At 44.0% G+C, this 25,743-nt stretch overlaps 1 long non-coding RNA gene across 1 annotated transcript in view; it reads right to left on the bottom strand.

Annotated features, from left to right (window-relative positions):
* The window catches only part of LOC124225209 (uncharacterized), a 103,806-nt gene extending 78,959 nt beyond the window's left edge, over positions 1 to 24,847 (bottom strand). Inside the window, exons 1-2 of the long non-coding RNA XR_006885035.1 lie at positions 24,722 to 24,847; positions 19,617 to 19,826 (exon numbers count right to left, since the gene is read on the bottom strand). This is a non-coding gene — a long non-coding RNA (uncharacterized LOC124225209). The remainder of the gene's footprint in view (positions 1 to 19,616; positions 19,827 to 24,721) is intronic.
* Between the last annotated feature and the right edge of the window lie 896 nt (positions 24,848 to 25,743).

The raw sequence follows: 25,743 nt of genomic DNA, 5'->3' as shown, positions 1-25,743 counted from the left end.
CAGCTGACTTCTCAGCAGAAACTTTACAGGCTAGCACAGAGTGGCACGATATATTTAAAGTGCTGAAAGGAAAAAACCTACAGCCAAGAATAGTCTATACAGCAAGGCTGTCATTCAGAATGGAAGGAGAAATAAAGTTTCCCAGACAAGCAAAAACTAAAGGAGTTTATCACCAAGAAACCAGTCTTACAAGAAATGCTATAGGGACTTATTTAAGTGGAAAAGAGAAGACCACAAATAGGAATGAGCAAATCATTTTTAAAAAAGGAATAAAATCACTGGTAAAGGCAAATATATAATAAACATAGCAGATCAAGCACCTATGAAGCTAATATGAAGGTTAAAAGACAAAAGTACTAAAGTTACCTATTTCCATGATAAGAGGGTAATGGAGACACACAAACACACACACACACAAAAAGAGGTTAGATATGATATCAAAAGCATACAATGGGGTAGAAGGTGAGTAAAAGAGTAGACCTTTCAGTGAGAGGTCAAACTAAAGAGACCATCAACTTAATATGGATGGCTATATAAATAGGTTATTATATATGAACCTTATGATAATCACAAACCAGAAACCTATAATAAATACATAAAAAATTAAGAGAAAGGAACCCAAGCATACTACTAAAGAATGCCATCAAACAGCAAGGGAAGAGAGAAAGAGAAGAAGAAAGGAACAGAGAAGATCTATTAAAACACCTAGAAAAAAAGTAACAAAACGGCAATAAGTACAGACTTATCAATAGTCACTTTAAAAGTCAATGGACTAAATCTTCCAGTAAAAAGACATCAGGTGGCTGATTGGAGGAAAAAACAAGACCCATATATATGCTGCATTCAAGGTACACACTTCAGACCTAAAGACACTCACAAACTGAAAGTGAAGGGATGGAAAAAGATACTACATGCAAACAGTAATGAAAAGAAAGCTGGGGTAGCAATACTTATATCACACAAAATAGACTTTAAAACAAAAATTGCAACAAGAGACAAAGAAGGGCACTGCATATTGATAAAGGGAACAATCCAACAAGAGGATGTAACACTTGTAAATATCTATGCACCCAACCTAGGAGCACCTAAATATATAAAGCAATTATTAACAGACATAAAAGGAGAAATAGTAACACAATAATAGTAGGGGACTTTAACACTCTGCTTACACCAATGGATAGACCATCCAAACAGAAGATCAATAAGGAAAGATTGACCTTAAATGACACATTAACCAGGTGGAGTTAGTAGATATATACAGAACATTCTATCCAAAATCCACAGAATACACTATCTTTTCAAATGCACAAGGAACATTCTTCAGGATTGATCACCTATTAGGCCACAAAACAAGTCTCAATAAATTTAAGAATATTGAAGTAATACCAAACAGCTTTTCTGACAACAATGGTATGAAACTAGAAATCAACTACAAAAAGAAAATCAGAAAAAACACAAAAATGTGGAGATTAAACAAAATGCTACTGAACAACAATTGGGTCAACAAAGAAATCAAAGGAAAAATCAAAAAATACCTAGAGGCAAATGAAAATGAATCTACGACATGCCAAAATTTATGGGATACAGCAAAAGCTGTTCTAAGAGGGAACTGCATAGCAATACAGGCCTACCTCAACAAACAAGAAAAATCCCCAATAAACAATCTAATAGTACACCTAAGGAACTGGAAAAAGAAGAAGAAACAAAGCCCAAAATCAGTAGAAAGAAGGAAATAAAAGTCAGAGCAGAAATAAATGAAATAGAGGGGCCAGCCCAGTGGACAGTGGTTAAGTTCACATGTTCTGCTTCAGCAGCCTGGGGTTCGCCAGTTTAGATCCCAGGTACAGACCTATGCACTGCTTGTCAAGCCATGCTGTGGCAGGCATCCCACATATAAAGCAGAGGAAGATGGGCACTGATGTTAACTCAGAGACAATCTTCCTCAGCAAAAAGAGGAGGATTGGTGACAGATGCTAGCTCAGGGCTAGTCTTCCTCAAAAAAAAAGAGAAATGAATGAAATAGAGACTAAAAATCTATAGAAAAAATCAATGATACTAAGTGATGGTTTTTTGAAAGGATAAACAAACTGACAAGCCTTTAGCTAGACTCACCAAGAAAAAAAGAGAGAAGTCTTAAATAAATAAAATGAGAAATGAAAGGGAGAGTTTACAACGGACACCTCAGAAATACAAAAGATTATAAGAGAATGCTACAAAAAGCTAAACTCCAACAAATGGGTAAACTAGAAGAAATGGATAAATTCTTGGAATTATACAATCTTCCAAAACTCAATCAAGAAGAAATAAAGAATTTGAATAAACCTATCACCAGTAAGGAGATCAAAACAGTAATCAAAAACCTCCCAAAAAGTAAATTCCAGGACCAGATGGCTTCCCTGGTGACTTCTACCAAACATTCAAAGAAGACTTAATACCTATCCTTCTCAAACTCTTCCAAAAAATTGAAGAGGGGAAGCTTCCTAACTCATTCTACAAAGCCAACATTATCCTGATACCAAAACTAGACAAGGACAACACAAAAAGAGAAAATTACAGGCCAATATCATCAATGAACATGGATGCAAAAATCCTCAACAAAATACTAGCAAATTAAATACAACAATACATTGAAAAGATCACACACCATGATCAAGTGGAATTTATTCCAGGAATGCAGGGATGGTTCAACATCTGTAAATCAATAAACGTAATACACCACATTAACAAAATGAAGAATAAAAATCACATGATCATGTCGATTTACGCAGAGAAATCATTTGACAAGATACAACATCCATTTATGATAAAAACCCTAAATAAAATGGGTATAGAAGGAAAGTACCTCAACATAATCAAGGCCATATATGACAAACCCACAGCTATCATTATCAATGGAGAAAAACTGAAAGCTATTCCTCCAAGAACAGGAGCCAGACAAGGATGCCCACTTTCAACACTCTTATTTAACATAGTTTTGGAAATCCTAACCAGAGAAATCAGGCAAGAAAAATAAATAAAAGGGATCCAAATTGGAAAGGAAGAAGTGAAACTGTCATTATTTGCAGATGACATAATTTTATACATAGAAAACCCTAAAGAATCCACCAAAAAACTTTTAGAATTAATAAATTAATATGTTAAATTTGTGGGATACAAAATCAACAGACAAAAATCAGTTGGATTTCTATAACACTAACAACAAAGTAGCAGAAAGAGAAATTAAGAATACAATCCCATCTACAATTGCAACAAAAAGAATAAAATACCTAGGAATAAACTTAACCAAAGAGGTGAATGACCTGTACACTGAAAACTATGAAACATTGTCAAAAGAAATAGAAGACACAAGGAAATGGAAAGATACTCAGTGTTCTTGGATTGGAAGAATTAACATAATTAAAATGTCCATACTCCCTAAATCAATCTACAGATTCAATGCAATCCCTATCAAAGTTCCAATGACAATTTTTCACACAAATAGAACAAAGAATCCTAAAATTTGTTTGGAGCAACAAAAGACCCTGAATAGTAAAGAAATCCCGAGAAAAAAGAACAAAGCTGGAGGTATCACACTCTCTGACTTCAAAATATACTACAAAGCCATAGGAACCAAAATAGCACGGTACTGGCATGAAAACAGACACACGGGTCAATGGAACAGAATCAACAGCCCAGGAATAAACCCACACGTCTTTGGACAGCTAATTTTCACCAAGGGAGTCAAGAACATACAGTGGAGAAAGGAAAGTCTCTTCAACAAGCTGTGTTGGGAAAACTGGAAGCCACATGCAAAAGAATGACAGTAGACCATTATCTTACACCAAAGACAAAAATTAACTCAAAATGGATTAAAGACTTGAATGTAAGACCTGAAACCATGAAACTTCTAAACAAAAACATAGGCAGTACGCTCTTTGACGTCATTCTTAGCAGCATATTTTCAAGTACCATGTCTGACCAGGCAAGAGAAACAAAAGAAAAAATAAACAAATGGGACCACATCAAACTAAAAAGCTTCTGCACAGCAAAGGAAACCATCAACAAAACAAAAAGTCAACCTAACAATTGGGAGAAGACATTTGCAAACCACATATCTGATTAGGGGTTAATATCCAAAATATATAAAGAACTCATACATCTCAACAACAGAAAAACTAACAACCCAAATTAAAAACAGACATTTCTCCAAAGAAGATATACAGATGGCCAACAGGCACATGAAAAGACATTCAACATCACTAATCACCAGGGAAATGCAAATCAAAACAACAATGAGCTATGGCCTCAGGCCCATCAGAATGGCTATAATTAACAAGACAGGAAACAACAAGTGTTGGAGAAGATGTGGAGAGAAAGGAACCCTCACACACTGCTGGTGTGAGTGCAAACTGGTATGCCACTATGGAAGACAGTACGGAGATTCTTCAAAAAATTAAGAATAGAACTACCATATGACCCAGCTATTCCAATGCTGGGTATTTATCCAAAGAACTTGAAAACATGAATGCATAAAGATACATGCACCCCTATGTTCATTGCAGCCTTATTCTCAATAGCCAAGACTTGGAAGCAACCTAGGTGCCCATCAAGGGACAAATGGATAAAGATGTGGTATATATGCACAATGGAGTACTACTCAGCCATAAAAAAGGATGAAATCTGGCCATTTGTGACAACATGGATGGACTTTGAAGGCGTTATGCTAAGCAAAATAAGTCAGAGGGAGAAAATCAAATACCATATGATCTTATCCATAAATAGAAGATAAAAACAAAAACAATCACATAGAGACAGAGATGGATTAGTGGTTACCAGAGGGGAAGGAGGGAGGGAGGAGGGTGAAAGGGGTGACCAGACACATGTGTGTGGCGATGGATTGCAATTAGTCTTTGGGTGGTGAACATGATGTAATCTACACAGGCACTGAAATATAATGATGTACACCTGAAATTTATATACTGTTATAAACCAATGTCACCACCATAAAAAAAAAAAAAAGACTCTTTTCATGGAAACCAAAAAAAAAAGTAAAATCCATTCTTAGCTCAAGGCTGTAAAGAGGGTCGCTGCGGGTTGGATTTGGCCCAGGGGCTATAATTTCCCTACCCCTTGTCTAAAGCAATGACATCACAAATTTAAATGCTGCTTCCAAGTCTTGCCTATTGTGAATAAGGCTGCAATGAACATAGGGGTGCGTTAATCTTTTCGAATTAGTGTTTTCATGTTTTTTGGATAAATACCCAGCAGTAGAAAAGCTGGATCGTATGGTAGATCTATTCTCAATTTTTCGAGGAATCTCCATACTGCTTTCCACAGTGGCTGCACCAGTCTTCATTCCCACCAGCAGCGTGTGACGATGCAGTCTATACAGAAGTTGAAATATCATGACGTACACCTTAAATTTATATAATGTTATAAACCAATGTGACCTAAATTAAAAAAAATTTAATGCTAATCAGCCTCGTCTTGGAATGGGGTGGGGGAAGCTGTTGTTGAAAACAGATGTCTAGGTCCTAACCCAAACCCACTAAATCAGAATCTTTGAGGTAAATTCTTAAGCTCCCTGGTGATTCTAACGGAACCAGTCCACTGGCTGACCCCAGAGGCTGGTCTGGAAGACCCCCTGACATGCATTCATTCCTCTCCAGCCTCTGCTGCTCCTCCCTTCTCCACGGATGATTCTTTCAGAGTACCTCCTCTGTCATTGTTGAGCAACTTCTATCACGATCTATCCTCCATCTCTCCTTGTGCACTTTATTTTTAATAACCCTTTCTAATAACACTTGACAATTAAGAGTGCTTTCCACGTACAGCTTGCTGGCAGGACAGAAAGTGCTGCCTTCACCCCACCTTAGCTGACACCATAATTCCTCCTCAATTCCATCCTTTCAGCTGAGCACGCACCAGCATCTCCCCCAGCCAGGGCCACCTCTGGGTTGAGGGATGCAGCATTACCAGATCTCTGTGCCAGCCCTGAACTTAGCTTCAGGAGAATGAATATCCAGTTCTTCAGAATTTTCCATGACTGCACTTCTGGGTTTCTGGTTTCTTAGGGTCAGGGTGCAAAAACAGGCAATTTACCCTAAGAGCAAAGGTTAAACCTCTAGAATCCGAAAAAAAAAAAAAAAAAAGTTTAAGTGCAGCACATAGCTAAAGCAAAGCCAAAAATAAAGGCAACTAGGAATGAAAGCCAAATTTTCTTGGGTTTGTGAAGTCAGCACAGGATTTTGAAAGAAATTGGCAATCAGCCCTAGATGCAACTGGATCAAAATGACACTGAGGTCACTTGGCATAACCCAGAAGCTTAGAGTGGGTGCAGGTGGGTTGAAGATTTTCATAGAACTGTTGCTCTCAGCATCACCACAGTTTTTACCCGGAACGTAACGTATCAGTCAGCTCAACAGTCATCACTTCCAGCACTTTGTGAAAAAAAAGAAGCCTTGACCAAAAGAGTTCCAAAGCCCGTTCCACCTCAGTTTATTCCTGACTCAGACAGAGTGTGAGAGAAGCCCAGGATAAGATGGGGGAGAGGGTCGGCACGGATGGCAGGCACAGTGATATAAACAAGCTGAGGCCATCCGAGAGAAGACATGCATCTCTGAACAAAACAGTCAAGAAAATAAGGACTAGCCTGTTGGTCTGGGTCTCCCAGGCTCTTCCAGCAGATTTCATTAGCAGTTAAATAATCTCCTTGTACATCTGTTGTGCATAAGAATTTGAGTCTGTTGGGAGCTGTGATATAATCTGTGTTGCTTACTAGAGTGAGATGGGGTACTAAAGAAGAGGTGAGAAGGAGGGAAGCGAGTGGCAAGTTTCAGAAGCCATATAAGGTTCTAAAATGCACTGACCAAACACAAAACAATCACACTCCCACAAGATAACATAGAAGAATATCTGGATGACCTTGGGTGTGGTGGTAAGTTTTTAGAAAGGCACAGTCCACAGAAGAAAGAAATGATGAGCTGGACTTCATTACAATTAAAAACTTTTGCTTGCAAAAGACACTGTCAAGAGAATGAGAAGACAAGCCACAGACTGGAAGAAAATATTTGCAAAAGCTGTATCTCATAAAGGACTGTTATCCAAATTATACAATGAACTCTTAAAACTCAACAATAAGAAAATGAACAACTCGATTAAAAAATGAAGAGGCACTTCACCAAAGAAGATATACAGATGACAAGTAAGCATATGAAAAGATGCTCCACATCATACGTCATCAGGGGATTGCAAATTAAAACAACAACGAGATCGGGGCCGGCCCAGAGAACAGTGGTTAGGTTCACACGCTGTGCTTCTGTGGCCAAGGGTTCACAGGTTCGGATCCCAGGCGCAGACCTAGCACCTCTCGCCAAGCCACACTGTGGCAGCATCCCACATAAAAAGAGCAAGATTGGCACAAATGTTAGCTCAGCGACAATCTTCCTCACAAAAAAACAACAACGAGATACTACTATATACCTATTAGAATGACCAAAATCCAAACCACTGACCACACCAAAGGCTGTCGAGGACGTGAAGCAACAGGGACTCTCACTCATTGCTGGCGGAAGGGTAAAATGGAACAGCCACTTTGGAAGACAGTTGGGCAATTTCCTTTTTTTTTCTTTCACTTTTATTGAGATATAATTGACATACAGAACCATATAAGTTTAGGTGTACAGCATAATGACTTGACTTACATATATTGTAAAATGATTACAATAAGTTTAGTTAATATCCATCATCTCATACAGATATAAGCAAAAAAAATGGTTTTTTACCTTGTCATGAGAACTTCTAGGATCTACTCTCTTAGCAACTTTCAAATACACCATACAGCGGTGTTAACTTAGTCATCATTTGTACATTACATCTCCAGCACTTACTTATCTTATAACTGGAAGTGTGTACCATTTGACCACCTTCATCCAATTTCCTCACTCCCTACCCCTGGCAATTCCTTACAAAACTAAACATATCCTTACCACACACATCACCCAGCAATCACGCTCCTTGTTACACACCCAAAGGAGCTGAGAACCTATGTCCACAAAAGAACCTGCATACAGATGCTTAAAGAAGCTTTATTCATAACTGTCAAAACTAGGAAGCCATTAAAATGTCCTCCAGTGGGTGAATGGATAAACTGTGGTACATCCAAACAATGAAATATTATACAGCACTTAAAAAAATGACCTATCAGCTATGAAGACACATGGAGGAAATGTAAATACATGTGACTAAGTGAAAGAAGCCAGCCTTAAAAAGCTACATGCTGGTATGGAGATTTCTCAAAAAGTTAAAAATAGAAATACCCTATGACCCAGCCATCCCATTACTGGGTATCTATCCTAAGAACCTGATATCAGATATCTCAAGAGTCCGTTGCACCCCTATGTTCATCGCAGCATTATTTACAATAGCCAAGACGTGGAACCAGCCTACATGCCCAGAAACTGATGATTGGATAAAGAAGATGTGGTATATATACACAATGGAATACTACTCAGCCATAAAAAAAGACGAAATTGGCCCATTCACAACAATGTGGATGGACCTCGAGGGCATTATGTTAAGCGAAATAAGTCAGTCAGAGAAAGACGAACTCTATATGACTCCACTCATAGGTGGAAATTAGTATATTGAGAAGGAGATCCGATCGGGGGTTACCAGGGAAAAGGGGGGGTGGGGGGAGGGTACGGAGGGGGAAGAGGTGTACCCACAACATGACTAACAAAAATGTACAACTGAAATTTCACAAGCTTGTAATCCATCATAACATTAATAAAAAAAAAAAAAAAAAAAAGCTACATGCTGTATGATTCCAACTATCTGACATTCTGGAAAAGGCAAAGCTAGTGAAGGAGGGAAGGAAAACGAATAGGTGGAACTGAAATCCTTCAGAGGATTTTTAGGGCCGTGAAACGATTCTACGTGATTCTCTAATGGGTCATCCATGTCATTACACATTTGTCAAAACTCATAGAATGTACACCACCAGGAGCAAACCCTAAAGTAAACTGTGGACTCTGGGTGATAATGATGTGTCAATGTAGGTTCATTGATTGTAACAAATGTCCCACTCTGACGCAAGATGATAGTAGGGGAAACTGTGTACATCGGGGCAGGGGATATATGGGAACTCTCTGTACTTTCTGTTCAATTTTGCTGTGAACCTAAAACTGCTCTGAAAAATAAAGTCTATTTATAGTGCACTGACCACCTTGCAATAACACTGAAGTAGAATTGGATGGGATTTTTTTGAACTCAGACTGAGTTCCACTCTCAAACAATAGTAAATTGTAGCTGGATAAAAGAGGTAAAACTACCTAAAATATCAGCCACAATAGACGCTCTGTAAATATTTGTAGAATGAATGAGTAACTTACCCTCACCTCACGTCACCCTTATCTGGACCTGAGACTTAGTTTGTCAAACATCCTTCGTGTAGTCATCATTCCAGACTAGTCAGGCAGGAAACTGAGGCCAGGTGCATTTCAGGCTTCCTTGGTTCAATGACTTGTGCAGAGTCACCAAATTCAAGTCACACACACATCTTCTGACAACGCCAAAAATGTTGAGTGACCTTTAACTCTTCTACTTCTGTCATCCCCCACATCAAACCCATCAGCCAATGTTGTCAGCTCCATCTTCTAAAAAGATCCATAATCTAACCACTTCCTTCATGTCAGCCACTACCATTCCTGCCTCAACCATTGCAACAGCCCCTGTGGTCTCAGAGCTTCCACATTTGCCCCTCAGTCTATTCTCCACACAGGAGCTCTCCCCCTTGCCCAGAATCGAATCCAATATATGACTCACCCTGGCTAGAAGAACCTGTTTGCTCCGGGCCCTGGCTCCCTCTCTGATCTCACCTGCCCCTCCCACTCCACTCCAGCCCACCAGCCTCCTTGCTGTCCTCCAAACATACTGGGCAGCTTTCTCCTCAGGGCCTTACTGTTCCCTCCTCCTGGAGTGCTCCTCCCCCCAAGATCTCTCCCATTTCATTCAGGTCTCTGCTCCAGTGGCACTGACATAAAGAAAGGACACTCCCTGCACCCTGTCTACACCAGAGCCCTGGCCGTCCTTCTGCTCCTGCTGCTTCACCCTGCGCCCCTCCAGTGCCCTTCACAGCACTGACCATCGCGTGGCGTGTTACACGTGAACTCATTTGTTGTATTCTCTTTCTCCCCTACTAGAACGTAAGCTCCGTCTGCTTGTTTACTAGTCATCCCCAGGGCCTAGAACACCTGGCACATGGTAAGTTTTTGATAAATATTGGAAGGAAGGGAGACAAGAAAGGAGAAAGGAAAGAAGAAAGGATGGAAAGAAGGAGGAAAGAAGGAAGGAGGGAAAGAAGGCAGGCAGGCAAACTGGTTTTCTCCTTTGAAGTCACCATTTGCCCCCCTGTCCCTCTACACCTACCATTTGCTCACCACACTACAAGGCTTTGAATAATACAAAAGAAAAAAAAAGCACTCCCCTTGTCCCTAAGAATCTCACAGCCTTGTGAGGAATGAGAAAACATAACTAAAACGAACTGAGTGAATAATAGAAGCAATTCCCTATGCTGAATAGAATCAAAAGCTAAATATATTTGAACCCAGACAAGTGTTATGGGAACCAGAAAAGAAAGAGAACCACATGGAAACCGGATATGGTTGTAAAGACTCAGCTGTGTGTGTTTCTCTGGTCCTACAGAGCATGTCCCTCTACAAAGAGTCAAGACACACTATATCATGTTCTCTGAATTAGTTCTGCGGAAATTTGCCCAAATCTTTCTGAAATGCACATTACCCACAGCTTCAGGGGTGTCCAATGACCTAAAATCCCTAAACTCCTTTTTCTCATTCTTGCTGTTTCTTCCATTGACCTATAAAATTCCATCTCCCCATCACCCCTCGCCCAACCACCTCTCTTTTTCGGGGGAGGGGGACCAGAGAGCAAGGTCACTCCTGTGCTTTCTCTGATTCCCTCACTGGTGTTTTGTCACTTTTCTGAACTTCCCATCTTTCCCATCCAATTGCAACAATCTTTCTTTATTCTTCTCTTCACTGACTTTTAATCTTTCCTTTCTCCATCTTCTTATCCTTATTTCTTCTGGATTTTCCTACACGGGGTTTGCATTTAGAGCTCACCTCATTGCCCCATTTTTAATAACTGGGAAGCATCCCTGCCAAAGGCATTCTGTTACAGAAAAAAAAAAAGCAAAAGTACATTCCATCATCTGCCTATATCATCCATGCAAGGTGAAGGAAGCACCTAGTAAATCATCCTTCCGCATTGTCTTGTGGCCAAACCAATCGAGGTGGCCGCGCAACACCATCTGCCGTCTGCCCTCTGCTCAGCTCCCTTTCCTGCTCCCCCAGCCTTCCTACTCATCAGCCTGTAAACTTGAGTTAGAATTTTAATTCAGTGCTACTCTTCTGGAGAAAAAGTGCCCAGAGATGCCTAGTGGAACGGCACATGTCAACGAATGTTCTCCTGGTACCCAAAATAATGTGCCCAATTTGGGCCCGGAGTTGGAGTTATACGCAGCAGGCAGAGAAGTTGGCTCTCACCCCAGAATCAACCTCAATTGGGCCACCCTCCCCAGGAGGGGATCTGCCATTTCCACCCCCAGGAGAGTGTGAGAGAGAGGTCCCACGTGTGTCCTCCACAAACCAAAACTGCCAGTAGGTGCCACAAGTACAGAAGGAGGCAGCAGAGAAGACATCAGGCGATCCACAATCAAGGGCTGAAGGTCTGGAAGAGAAAGGGCAAAACACAAGCAGGTGAAATTAGGAAAAGTGAAAACGCACGAAAGCCCCGTGGCTGTGGCTCGTCTCCCATGCTCTCCTGGGGAAAAGCAACGCACTTGTTGGAGAGGCAGCTGGTTTTCATCACAGCCAAATGGAGTTTAAAAATAAATACAGCCCCCCTTACACCCACCCCAAACTCAGCGCACGGTCAATTCTAACAGAATGGACACCCAGATTTAAAAGTCAAACAGCCTGAAACCCACACCGCGGAGAATTGTTGCTATTGTTGTTGTTCCAACGGTTTATTCCTCTGGAGACCACAAACTCAAACAATGACAACCTTCACGTCAAATTCCAGGAAACAAAGGATAGACGATAATTAGAGGGGCTTTTTTCTCCCAAATACAAACCAACGAATTAGTGCTGAGGGGCCGAAGGGAAGCAGAACAAATTAGACTCACTTCCACCAGGCTGCCTACCTCACTGAACAGCTCCTGGGCGCATTCTCCAAGGGGAGTTCAGAAGGGGTCTGGGTTCCAGGACAAATAGGTGACAAAAGACACAGGCCCACCCAGAAGACAGGAGAGCCTGATGTGAGGATTACAAACGCTGGCTTAGGGCCAAGAACTGCCTCCCTTCCCCCAACCAGAGAAGGAAACAAAACGACCAACCCAGACATCGGGGACGTGTCCCCCACAGTCAAGGCTTGTTATGCAAGAGTGATGCCTGGCAGTGCGCCTCTAGAACCCTGGGTTGGTAACTACCTTTTCAAATCACTAATTTTTCAAACCCACTCTTCATTACCGTCTCAGATCACCTCAATCAGTTAGAGTATTACCTAGTCTGTTCGAGGCACATAATATTTGTCTTGTCATTAGAATTAATTAACTGTGCTAAAGAGGCCCCAGGCCAGGATCCTTATACCACAAGCCTTTTAGTTTCCCACAGAGAAAAAGCCTCTTCTTAAACTACAGTCATCGCCCCTACCCCCAACCAAACTTCTAAGTCATATGTGAGCTGTGAGATGGGCTGTGCTAACAAGCAGATGACTCAGGGCAAACCACACCACCACCCAGATCACGGCGGGCGGGTTTGAAATGGCGTCTTCTGAAGGTTAACACGTTTCCAGTAACCTATTAGACAGATGTGGCCACTGACAACCCGAGGTGTTCAAAGACTTCCCTCGTGCAAAGAGCAATAATGAGACTAGCCAGAAAATCCCCTCAGGTGGTTTTAATTTTAAAAATCTTATAGTTGGATTTAAAAATTAAAAATCTCATTAGTCACTAGTCCCCTAGAACCAAATGTTTTCTTCAGGCTCTGCCTCCCGTAATCCCAGCACTTTCTTGTGCCTTTCCTCCCGTGCCTTGCCCCGGGTCATTCAGGAATCCCAATTTCCACATACAAGCAGAATGACCAAGGAAGGACAAGGAGGCCAGCGGACCTGGGTGACCCCAGGAGGTATGGAAGTGAAGGACGCCACTGCCTGCTGCAGGGTGTGTGCAGTGTGGGAATAATTGAAGGAGACAGAGCAGGACTCAGCAGTAAGAGGAGCAGATCATTGACATAGTGTTAGAAAATGAGCTTCCAATGGGATGGCGGTAATGTGAAGTCTTTTGACGCCACATATAAAGACAGCTCTCCTTGGGCTGTGCTGGAGCCACCACCAGCCTGGTGCCTGGGGCTGTGTTCAGCTTGGCTTCTTTGTCTTTCCGTTGGGGCCCTCAGCCCATTTCACAATGAGCTTCATCACAGACCATTCCCAGCTATCGGATGATCATAGACAGCCTGGCCCCTCTGCCCCCCTTGCTCCTCAAGGGGTGGCAGCTACGCTGCTTCATTAGAAATGTGATTGTGCAGTTTCTCTAAAATATTTCTAGCACGTGGCCTGCTTTCGGTTGTTCTGCCTCAGCTAAATGCACAGAAGATACCCGTGGGCAAATGAGATGTTATTTCATCTGCAGATTCCATTTACGCATAATCTTTTAGGTACATACCTGTTGTCTAGAGTAGTGGTTTCCATTCTATGTCCCTGAAACCCTCAAGGTGCATGAAAGTATCTCAGAAGAACAAGGAAGCCAAGCTGGCAGGCTCTGGGCCCTCCACTTATTCTTCAATCAGAGTCATTCCGGTTTTATCTGTTTTATTTATATAAAATATATGTAATATATGTGATAAAACATATACATAATGTATATGTTATTTATACATATATATAATCAGAAGATTTTATATAGAAAGTTCCATTCCTAAATAAAAAGCTTGAAAACCATGATTTAACCACAGTAAGATCTACCTGTATCAGTGACTATAGTTTCTAAATCTCTACCAGACAATTGTGGTGTAAACAGCCAAACACACCGGAGCTTGCCTGGTTGAAGCAGGCCTGGGGAGCCCAAAGACTCCCACTTAGGACCATGGCCTTACCCTTAACACATTCTCTCTCTCTCCCTTTCTCTCCTTAAAGAATAGTTTGGAAACTATTGAATTAGATGATCTGTGTGATTCCTCCACATTCAATGATCAAAAGATTCCTCTATTCCCATAACTGTAGATGGAATGGATAAAAGGAATGATGATTTTGCTGTCTGTGGATCTAAAATCTAAAAGATTCTGAGTTATTGTTTCAAACCATCACCCAAGAAAGGAATATTCAGGCAAGCAAGATATTAGGATATGTTGAAATCAGATTTCATTGCGAAATTGCATAGATAAGCTTCAAATTGGGTTTTCTGGCTTTTTTGTTTTGTTTTACTTGTGACCACCCTGACCCTTAGAGGTCAAGCAAGATCCTTCCATGTAGGATTGAACAAGCAGAGCCGTAATGACGGTGGAAATACACCTCAGGTGATCTCCCAGCTCTTCTCTCACCAGTTTGTCATCCCAAACTCTTACTTTTAACATCCCCAGAGAAAATCACTGGTTCCCAACCAAGAAGAAGTCTACTCAACAGCTTTAGCATTGTTATCCAACATTTAGACCCTACCTCCTGTCAGAGTATCATGACTATTTGTGTTTGAAGATTGTCCCACGCCATGGTCATTTACAGTGACAACAATCTTCTCCCACCCTACCAAAAAAAAGCATTTCTAACAAAAACTTCAGACAGTTTTGCCTCAGGATTATACTAAGAATTTCCACTTGTCTCGATAAATGTCACCTAAATATTAAAATATTTTGGCTTTGATTTGCGTGTGTGTGTCTTTTTTTAATTTAAGTGGAGGACAGACTGCAAGTAAGTGGAACTCTTGGTTGAAGATGTTTGTTTTCTTTTCTCTTTGTTAATAGTCTGACTCATTTTGCTCATCTTTTAAAGAGGGAAGGTGCATGAAATACACCCAAGGAGTTTCCAACTTAACAAAGCTCAAGATAGGAAATCAGGAGGCGTGGAACTGTTCTGATTGTGGCAGAGTAGGGGACTTCTGAGCGGGCTTCCCAGGACACTGTGTGAAGACCCCCCCATACCAATGTTCTTTAAATGTTCCTCCAACTATAAAATTCTATGATCCAACCATCCCCTCAGTATCTCAAATTGAGTAAGAAAAGGAAAGAAGTGTTCAAAGAACCAAATGAGGAATCCAAAAGCCACACTCACTACTAGCTCATTAAAGCAACCATGCAATTTATTTTGTCTCCCATCACTCAGTGTTCTATATCTGCAAAATGGAGAAAGGAGGGGTCAAATGAGGACCAGAATGGCTAATGATGTTGGTGAAATGTATTCCTTTCTCTTAACAGTTTTGTTACACTTCTCACAAAGTCACCACCCCCACCCCTAATACCAAAACATACGGGCAGAGTTACAGACACACAGCGAGAGGCGGTAAAGTGCGACGTCAGTGGAGGCAGGGTGAGCTCGGGTCAGAAGACAGGATGGGACAGGAAAGAGAAGCCTCAGAATTCGATGGGCAGGGGTAATGGGATGGCTCCAACTGGTCATCCCAAGGCTCATCTGTGCCAATTGGATTGGACACAGTTAAAAAGGAGGAAAGAAAATGCCAACAAAAACCAAAACAAAAGATAAAGATAAAGAGCAGCTTTTCCAAATGGGTGGGCAGGGATCTGGCCCCTGATGGTGGGGCAGCCCAGCAGCCTGGGGAGCATGTCCCCAAACCAGCTGAGCCTGCTGTCCTCCTGTGGCCACCCCTCCCCACGGAGCTCAGCTGTGCTTTCTGCACCTTGAACCCATTTGAGGGACTTCTTTTATTTTTTTGAGGGAGTTTGGTGAATTATTGTATAAAAAGAACCAAAGAAGAAGAGGAAAAAAGTAAAATCATTTCATCATAAAAAATTTTTTTATCTATTTAATTTAGCCAAAGAATTTTCAAACTCTATACAGGCGTAAAATCAGTTCTCATGCCACCCACATTTTGCATACCTCCCGATTCCTACTGCAGCCATTCCACTCCCTCAGCCCCCACTCATCCTTGCCTCCACCAGCACTAACCCTCATTCACCTCTGCCTGGCCTCAAGCCCAAGCATCCATCTGAAGCAAACCGGAGGACCCAGCAAATCCATACTCCCTCTCTCATGCACTCACATGTGTATACACACACATACAGCTACCTCCATCCCCCACTACAATTCTGTAACACCTCACACAAACGTCAGCCATGGTCCCCAGCTTGCCCCACACCCCCTTGCAGTGAAACTGCCCTATGCACATCTCCTGTTTAGGGGGTGGCTGTAGGTGATGGTTATCCCACCAGATAACCCCACCTAAGCCATAGCTGATTGGACCCACAGTAGGTAATAAAAGGGCTATGACAAATGTCCCTGAGTGGGGCTGGGGTAAAGGTAAGTTGGACATGTTAGTTTATCTCTTACAAACCATAGGTGAGGTGCTTAGGCAACACGCATTTTGCATTTCGTTCACATTCTAATCCCTGGGGTGGGCTGCGAGTCTGCATATAATGCTCCAGTTCACACACACTTGGAGTGCCTCTTTTATCCTCCTGCCTAAGCCGTTTTCTTTGGAAGAGCAAGTGCCAGAAGTTTCTGAAAAAACTCAGATTCTGGAAGCAGCATTCCCACCAGCCCTGGAGAGCTTTCACACAGATAGGTGTCCTGGACTGGGCCTGCTCAGTTGCAGAAGGAAGTGTGATAATGAAGGAATGTGGCTCTGGGTCACTGTCCCCCAGGGAAGGGGAAAGAGGAAGAGAAAGGAGGGAAAGTAGAGTTAAAGGTCATGAATAGTTACTACTCCATAATGCCATCTGCCTGCAACACCGGAGTTACACACAGGGATGGGGCTTTGAATTCTGGGCTCTGTGTAACTTATGAAGCTTTGGGCTGAGAGTTAGGTTACAGTTCTGGTCTTCGAGTGACCAGGAACTTCCTCCATAATGCTAATACTCTCGTGATTAAGGAACCACAACCCCCCTAAATTCTACTTCTCCTGTTGAATTGACCTTGGGTCTTCCATCTGTTAAAATGGGAAGGGGGATGTTACCCTCTCTCAACCCCTTTGAGGCAAGTTTGATATCATAAAGATCCTGGGAGTGAAGGTCTTAACTCTGACATTTGGAGAAATTTGGGGCACTCAAGAAATTACTTCCTTTCTATATTTGGAACAGCCATGGTTTCTACTGATGAAACCTAAGGTCTACAGGGTTTCCTGAAGACCCCATGGTCATGCAGGCTCTGGCAAAGTTCCTAGACCTAAGGAAGAGATCATATGGAGTGGAAGAAAATTTGGAGGAAAGCAGAAAGACAGGGATAATAAACTATGTATTGACTTCATGCTAACATACCACATTTTTAGCCATCCACATGAAAATTTTTCTGGAGAGCTCGTAATACGAATGAGTCATACCTCCTGTTCCTTCTTTTACTTTCCAGTAGCAGGATTAGTAACAAACTGGCTAAAGATCAGGGAGCAAAAGGAGAAGGAAGTAAATCGAAAGGTCTGTATTACCCGCTCAAGAGCTGGCCCTTTGAAAGAAGATGAACTTCCTCGCCCATATTAGGGCCAGAGCCAAATTTTCTCATTATAGTAAGTCAGTACAAGTATTGTTGGAATTCCAAAGAGGCTCAAAATCCACATCTCTGTGCAGGTTCCCCAACCATCCTCTCTGACTCTAGGAGGTAAATCCATAGAAGAGTGGGTTCTGAGGCAACCCAAATTAGATCCATCAAAGGATCAAGAAAGAAAGAAAGACTCTGAGTTTTTTAACTCAGGCCTAACCAACGTGAGCGTAATTTATGCCATTTGTCAAAGCAAGGAAAAGGTGAAAAAGTTGGAGAGGCTAAGTGGTTCCATTCCTCCTTCCTACCTCTGATGTACGCAGTATAGGGGAGGGAGAGGCCGTTGGTAGACATCTCTTGGAAGAAGAGAGAATCCTGTTTATAGTTAGGCAGTTGTATCTCTTTTCACTCAAAGAGAAATGGTATCCAATCTTCAGGGAAGGAGCTGGAAGAGACCAATCAAGAATTCAAGAGACGGGCACTCCCAAGAGTGACCGAGAAAACTCCTTAGTCCCTCAGACCTCAGAATTGCTACAAAACAGAGGAGAGCAGCTTTGGAGAGCAAGAGTCTTTGAAAGATAGGCCTGGAATGTCAAAGAACATGGTAGATATTTGTCATTTGGGGCCACCCAGCATCCAAAGGCTCTCCTACTGGGGGAAGGAATTCCAAGTTAGGCAGAAGACAGGCCTCCTTCTTATGGAAGCTAAAGGGGCTTCTTAGTTCCTATTCCCTGGTAGCTAGACAAAGGGTGAATGACCTAAGTGCGCCAAATCAGAGGCTTCCACACAAAGTTTAAGACTGAGTTAAAAGCCAAGGATCAGTTAGAGATTACGAAGAGGCCCTTCTTGTGATGGCCCATTTCTAGGGGCAGTAGTGTCCAAAAGCATGACATCAGAAGCAGCATCCTAAGCCCACGGCTCCTCCCATGGTAGGATTTTGGCAGAGCCTTGTCTCCGTTGGTGTGTGCCCAAGACTGACTCAGTAGTCTTCCCATAGATTTCAACAGCTACCAAATACCCTTCCAATAAATTCATTTTCTGCTTCAGTTAATCAAGTTGGTTTCTTTTCTTTACAACCAAGACCCCTAACTAATGCTGAATTATAACAGGAAATGTATCAGAAAAGAAATCCCTGTTGGTTTTGAGATGCCCATCTAACGCCTACAGTGCCAGGAGCCTTTTTCCCGGGTGATGCTCACCATGTCCTCTCTGGGCAGTGAGCAGGTAGCTGAGAAAATTATTAGATTCATATTGGCTTCACACACCATAGGGGCCTCTGCTTCTGACACGCATCTCAACATTCTGCCCTCTGGGAGATGACATGCTCACACTCAACCCACATGCACTGCATGCTCATCAATGACCTAGTTTCATTTGATATCCTGTTTTCTTATTCCCTTTATTCTAATGCTTTTTTTCAGCAAATATATGTTTGGGAGATGTAAATGTTCTCCTATAACCCACAGGGAAGGATCTGAGAAAGGGAGCAGATCACAAACCCTTCCACCCTTTTCCACCCGGTGATCTGGCCAAGGCCTCTCCACTCCAATTCATTTGCTGTGCCCCTTATATAATTTTGTTGCTTCTGCCTTCGAGGGCCCGTTCAGGAAAGAAATTTCATCCTACCAATTGAGTTTTATCTCTTTTTCCAAACTCCTATTCAAGATCTCCCTTTTGTTTGGAATCTGAGTTCAGAAGTCAGGAGCTGCAGAGTTCTCTGAATGCACTGTACTCTTTCTCTTCTTCACCAGGAATACCTGCCCTGCCCCACAAGCACCCCACCCAACAATAATCTCCACTTAACCTGACAAGCTTCTATTTCTCTAGAATTTAGCTCAGGCACCACCAACTCCAGGAAGTATTTGCTGAACCTTCAAGTGTGTATTAGAGGCTTCTCCTGTGCATACTTCTGGTATTGCACTTACCTTGTGCATGGTACCCTATTTGTCTCCCCAGGTAGATGGTGAGCTCCTTGGCGGCTGGCACTGTGTCATATTCATCTTCTTATACCAATACTTGTGGCAGTACTTGGCACACAGTAAGTGTTGAGTAAGTGTTTGTTGAATGAATAAATAAACGAGTTAGAACCGGGATCTACCTGAAGATCTGAACTTACACTGCCACTGAGGCCTCATCTGTCAAAAGAGGAAACGGAGAAGAATGTTTGCAAAGGTCCCTGACAGCCCCAGGTTTTGTGAATCATTTAAGTTTTCCCTCATGAATCCCAGTGAACAACAGTCACAGTCAGAGCCGACATTCACTGAACAGGTTAGCAAGCCAGCCCCTCTGCTCAGCACTGCGTAGGTTTCCCTCACGCAAGCCGATCAGCCCTTCTCAGTGTGTTCGGTGGGAGCTACACAGCAACCAAGTGCCCAGTCTCATGGTGACAATAGGGGCCTGGAGAAGAGTATGCAGCGACTTGAAAACAAGGCAGCCAAGTAAAGGCAGAAGACAGGGCCCAAGCAATTGGACATGATTTTCCTGCCGGAAGAGACTTGAGGAACAAGCCAGGGGAGAAATGGGAAGGGAGGTCACGCCCCTCTGAATCCTCACAGAACCCCATGAGCAAGGCACTGTTATCCCCACTTTATTGAGAGGAAAACTAAGGCCCAGAGAGGTGAAGGAATCCAGCCAAGGCCCCGCTAAACGGAGGCAGAGTCCGAAACCCCAGTGCTATTTGATTGCTGAGCTGCTCACTGTCCGCCCCGGATGGTGGAGTCCTGACTGCAGGGAAGAGGCCCCAGAACAAAACCTCAGCGCTCTACCCTCCAGGTTCCCTCCAGCCTGTTCTCCTAAAGAGGCAAGGGGTCTGGATCAATAAAATCACACAGTCAAAGCACAGCTTGCAATTTCCAAGGGCCTTCTAAGGTTATCTAGAGCAGACTAGCAAGGTTGAGGATCGCACAGGCAGAGAGAAGAGCTCGTCATTTGGAGTCTGAGAACTTGAATGCAAGGCCCCCATTAACTCTGTGTTGCCTAGTGATCTTGGGACTTTGGAAACTATAAAGCCTTAAACAAATATTAGGTACTGTCATTATGGATGAACTGAGAATCCCAGCCTTAACTTACGGTCAGATAGGATCTGGCCCTTGATGTTGATCCCTTCCAGCACACCAACAGCCTTCAAAAAGGACAGCATGTCTCAACTAAGCCTGACACAATCTCTCCGTGGCTTCCTGCTCTGTTTACTTGTTCTAAGCATCTGTTTGGTTAGAGAAACACAGCAAGAACTGGGAGATCAGCGTCCCTCTGCCTGCAAACCTCCCCTTCAGCTGGGCAGATGGGCCAGAGAGCAGGACTCACAGGGGTAGGGATGCTAAACAAGACACAGATGGCCAGCTGACCCAGGCAACCAGACTCCACGTGCCGGAGGTTGAGCAATATCAGAGACAGCTCCTTAAACGCCACCCCCACCATCGCTGTGCTGACCCCTCTGGCAAAGAGCTGATGGCTGGGATGGGCATCACTGCTGGGAAATAGACAGGCTCCAATCCCCCCACTCCCTTCCCACACTGGCTAGATTTAGCACTGTTGTCATCAGGAGTGCCTGGAGCCTGGACTATAGTCAGCTGATAGGAGCCTTGCACATGTTTGGGGGGCCCTGACACTGTCTTCCAGGATGTGGGGTGAGAGGGCTTGGGCTGGGGATTGCGGGACATGCTGTGGCTTCCTGTACCTGGCCTGGGCTGATCTGAAATGAGGTGCCTTGCTCTCCCTCTCTTCCATGCCCTGGGAAATTCTGACTCCTTAGTTGGAATACTTTCCACCCCCACCCCCAACACAGATGCAGACACAATCTTGGAACACTAGCCTTTCCAAGACAACGTGTGCTCTGAGAAGCCTCTCCAACTCCCGGGGCAGAGTTAAGTACTCTTATTTCTAATCTCCTCTTGCACCCTGTAACTGCCTCTGTCGAGAGGCTCTATGGCGGGATAGCTAAGAGATAGACCCTGGGGGAGGACTGCCTGGGTTCAAGTCCAGTTACGCCACTTACCAGCGTAGAGCTGTTGCAGGGATTATCCAAGCTGTAGAGGGACAGGGCAAAGGCAAAGTACTTGTATGTGTATATGTACCATTATATATATCCAAATAGAGCATATCATAGTGAGATATGATACAATAGTGTGCACCACACGATATACTATAAGTAGATATGTGTATATACATGTATACACATAATAGTGTGCATCTATGTGTGTATATGTATATATGTATACATACACTATTGATTTACTATATATAGTTAAATTTATATAATTTACATATAAATTATATTGTTTATACTAATAAATTCCTATGTTATTAGTATATTAATATTAGTACTATATTATATACTAATAAATATATTACGTATAATTTTTATACATATGTATAATATACTATTGCTGTTCCCCAGGATGACTAATATGAGGATGCCATGATATCATATCATCATCTATTTGTCTGCATTCTTCACTAGATTGTGAGCTCTTTCGGAGCAGGGACACGCCTTGCATTTTGCCTATCCCTGAAGTCAGGGTTTGGAAGTCGTAGGTGCTTAATACCAACTGATGAGTGAATAAATACCAAAGCACCATGCTGCCCACCCCAGCGTATATGCCATCAAGTGAGGCAGACAAGTCCAACTCACCACCCACTCCTCCCTGATCTGTTCAATTTCCCAGCAGAATCTCAAGTAGAAGGTTCCAGTCGAGGCCTGGCTTTAATTTTAAGAGATAAAGAGAGCCAAGTGCTGGAGAAATGCCTTATCCCAGTTTTCAAGGCCTTTTCTCCTTATTCCCCCAAGACTCCCACTCCTGCCTCCTTCCCTGACCCCTCCCGGGCTACACCCCGTGCTGTCCCATTCTCCACCCCTGGGCGGCCCTCCTTTCCCACATAGCTTGTGACACCACTGCCTGCTCCCAGGGATAGATGGAAACCAGCTACCTCAGAGGCCAGGCAGGCTGGTGCCATTCCCACAGCCATCATCCATGGCCCTTCAACACCAACCAGCTCTGCTGGAAGCAGCCCAAATGCCTCCAGTGCTGACAGGGACATCCAAACCAGAGCCTCCTGCGGCCCGCAAAGCCAGAAAGACCACACACAGCAGGAGGCGCACACCCCCACCCTAGGGCCTCACTCCCCACCCAGGCCTCACACACACACCCGCTTTACACACTGTGCTATACACAAAAGCCCCCTCTCAGGGGTATCCTGCTGCCTCCACCCCTAGACAAAAACAATGCAATTAAATACACGGCTCACTTAACACTGCCATTTCCTGAGTCTACAGAACCTCCTGCGCACACACACACACACTCACAAACGCCACCCCTCGAGCTGAGGCTTGTCACTCCTGCTAGGAAAGGCTACTTTTAGATCGTAGGCTGAAATGGCAAAGAAGGCCAAGGTGGCCACCAGTCTTTGCTTTGGGACCAACATCTTGCGTGCGAAGGCTGTTTATACTTCCAGCATCAGACTCCTAACTTCACTGAAATGCAGCGTCCTGAGCCTCCTCAGGCCCTGGGCCACTTCATCCTCCGGCTTCTGCAACCCCAGAACTCTGTGCTGGGAAATGAGGGTGGAGGGTAGGACAGACGCAAGCTCGATGACATTGTTGGGAAATAGAGGAATCTGAGGAGTAAACATGCCTCTGTTCTCAAGTTTGTCTTCCCACAAAAACTTGGTGCTAGGGAGCAGGATGCCTGACATTCTGTAAACTGCCATTAGATCCCACCATGTGCATAACCCAGCTACCAGGAGGGGATAAAAAAGGAAGATTTCCAGTCTACAGGATCCGACCATCTCACCGGAGAGAGAAGACCACATCTGCCCTGGGGAAGGCACATATCCAAGAAGCATCTGATCGTCGCCAGGGGGAGAAGGAGATCAGAGGAGAGACAGAGAACTCGGGAAGTCTTCATGGAGGCACAGGACTCCGTTAGAGCCTTAAAGCACTCGGGCAGGAAAAAAGGTGGGTGCAAAGCCCCTCAGGAGACAAAAGGGGCCTAGAGAAGACTAGAGTGGAAGTGAGCAGGAAGTGCGTGGACGATGCTGAGTAGAGCAGCAGAGTTACGTACAGGGTGCGGCTGAGAATAAATAACAGCACGGTCAAGAGTGGCTGTTGAGTGACGACTAGGTGTCAGGCAGCTGGGTGACCGATTTCCGTAAATAATGTCCCACTGTCTCTAACCATTCTGTGAGGGGGGCAGCGGTGTCCTGGTTTTACAGACTAGAAAAGTGAGCTGAGAGAGCTTACAGCACTTGCCCACGGCCCCCCCCCCACCCCCTCCCCCAAACAGCCTGAGCTTGAATCGAATCGCCATGTTATTCGGGCCCAATCTTCATAGTTTCTACAACAGCCAGAGGAATATTGTCTCCTCCTAGAGCTGGAAAGCTCACGAGGGCAGACTGGACGCTAAGATTTTTCTTAATTTTCCCCACAGCATACATCACCGTTAACAAAGCTAGTGATTTCTGCCTTTATTCAATTCACTCATTCACGTACTAAACCAGTGACCTGAAGTAATAGATGTAAAAAGTCTTGAATCTCAACTAACCACTGACTTAAGCCACAGTTCTCCAAGAAAGGGTCAGGTGGAGCTATGCCTGGCTCAACACAGCTCTGCTGAACTGAAACTGAATTCAGCAAATGGCCTTGAGCTGCAAGAAGGAGATGGTAACTGAGCACCTTCCAGGTGCAAGGCACTCTGCAGGGCCTGCAATTAATTGAATCCAAACCCAACCTGTAGGGCAATTACTATCTTCCCCACTATATGAAGAAAAGCCCCTCTGGCTCAGAGAAGTTAAGTAACTGATCTAAAATCACACAGCTAGTGAAGGACGGAGCTCAGATGTAAACCTGGGATTCTGCCCCGTTTGGGAGTCTGGGTGGTGCCACTATAGAATGTTGCACTTACATAAGGCCTATGTGCCTGAGCTGCCAAAAATGAAAAGGAACTGTCCAGGGAGAGAAACCACTCTCAAACAGTTAGCTCATTCCCTTCAGACAAACCACTGGCCATGCTCCGCCTCCTCAGGGAGAACTTACCAAAACGTCTGTGATCTGAGGGCCTGGGCGCTGCAGAAAGCCAGGCGAGATGGGCCCCTCCTGGAAGGAGCCTTATCCTCCGCCCTGCAGGAGGTTCCTTGAGACACCACGCCCCCTTGGCCCCACCCCATCTGGCATTCCCCTCCCCCACAGCGACACTCTCAGAAAATGGCCGCGGGATGGAAGTGCCGCCTCAGACCTTGGGCAGCACAGTCCGTGAGCAGAAGGAAAAGCTGAGGTTGCTGGCAGGCACTGAGCCACGTGGGCCTTGGCCGCGCTTCCCTCAGCCCATCAAATTCCACACCCGGGCGCGGGCGTGGGGGACTGGGGCGGCGTTGGAAGAGCAGGAACACATGGCAGGTATTTTCCTGAAATTCCTGGGAAGCGGAGGGGCACCGAGGCAGAGGAAGCTTAGTCTATCGTTGCCACCCGCCCCCCCCCCCCCCCAGCCACTCCCCTCCACCCTCAACCCCCTCACCCTGGTTCTGGCTTCTGGTCTCAATGTTGCAGCCCAGCCACCTCACCCCGTGGAAACCCTGGCTTGACTGAAAGGCAGGGGGTCGGAGGTGGGGTCTACAGGGAAGCCCAGCAGCCCCACTGTCTCTGCCCTCAGCTCCCAGGCCCTCCTCCTCTGCAAGTGTAAGTTCAACGTTGTGCTAAAGGCCAGGTGACCGTGTAAACTTTGTCATCCAAACCAGTGCGCTAGAGAACGCAAGGAGGCATGGTTAATAATTAGGCTGGGACAACAGATGTAAATTAGCACTGGGGCAAACTAGGGCATTTGGTCCTGGTTATAGGGCTCAGGGCAAAGTCTCTGCGGGGCTAGCCATGAGGACTTTGCCTTTTAAGGAAAATCAGTTGATTTCTGTCATAGGCAGAGAAGTTCTCCCAAAGATGTTTTTGGAGCCCCTAAGATTTTGTCTCTTTCTGGTCTCTGATATAACGGTTTGTAGTCAGTGGAAGCAGACAGCGGGGAGTTAAAGACACTGACTGTCAACCTAGAAACTCAAAAATATACTGTC

This window comes from Equus quagga, chromosome 14 (assembly GCF_021613505.1).
Source record: "Equus quagga isolate Etosha38 chromosome 14, UCLA_HA_Equagga_1.0, whole genome shotgun sequence".
In the NCBI taxonomy this organism is placed as follows: domain Eukaryota; kingdom Metazoa; phylum Chordata; class Mammalia; order Perissodactyla; family Equidae; genus Equus; species Equus quagga.
This window is presented reverse-complemented; position numbering and strand designations above follow the sequence as displayed.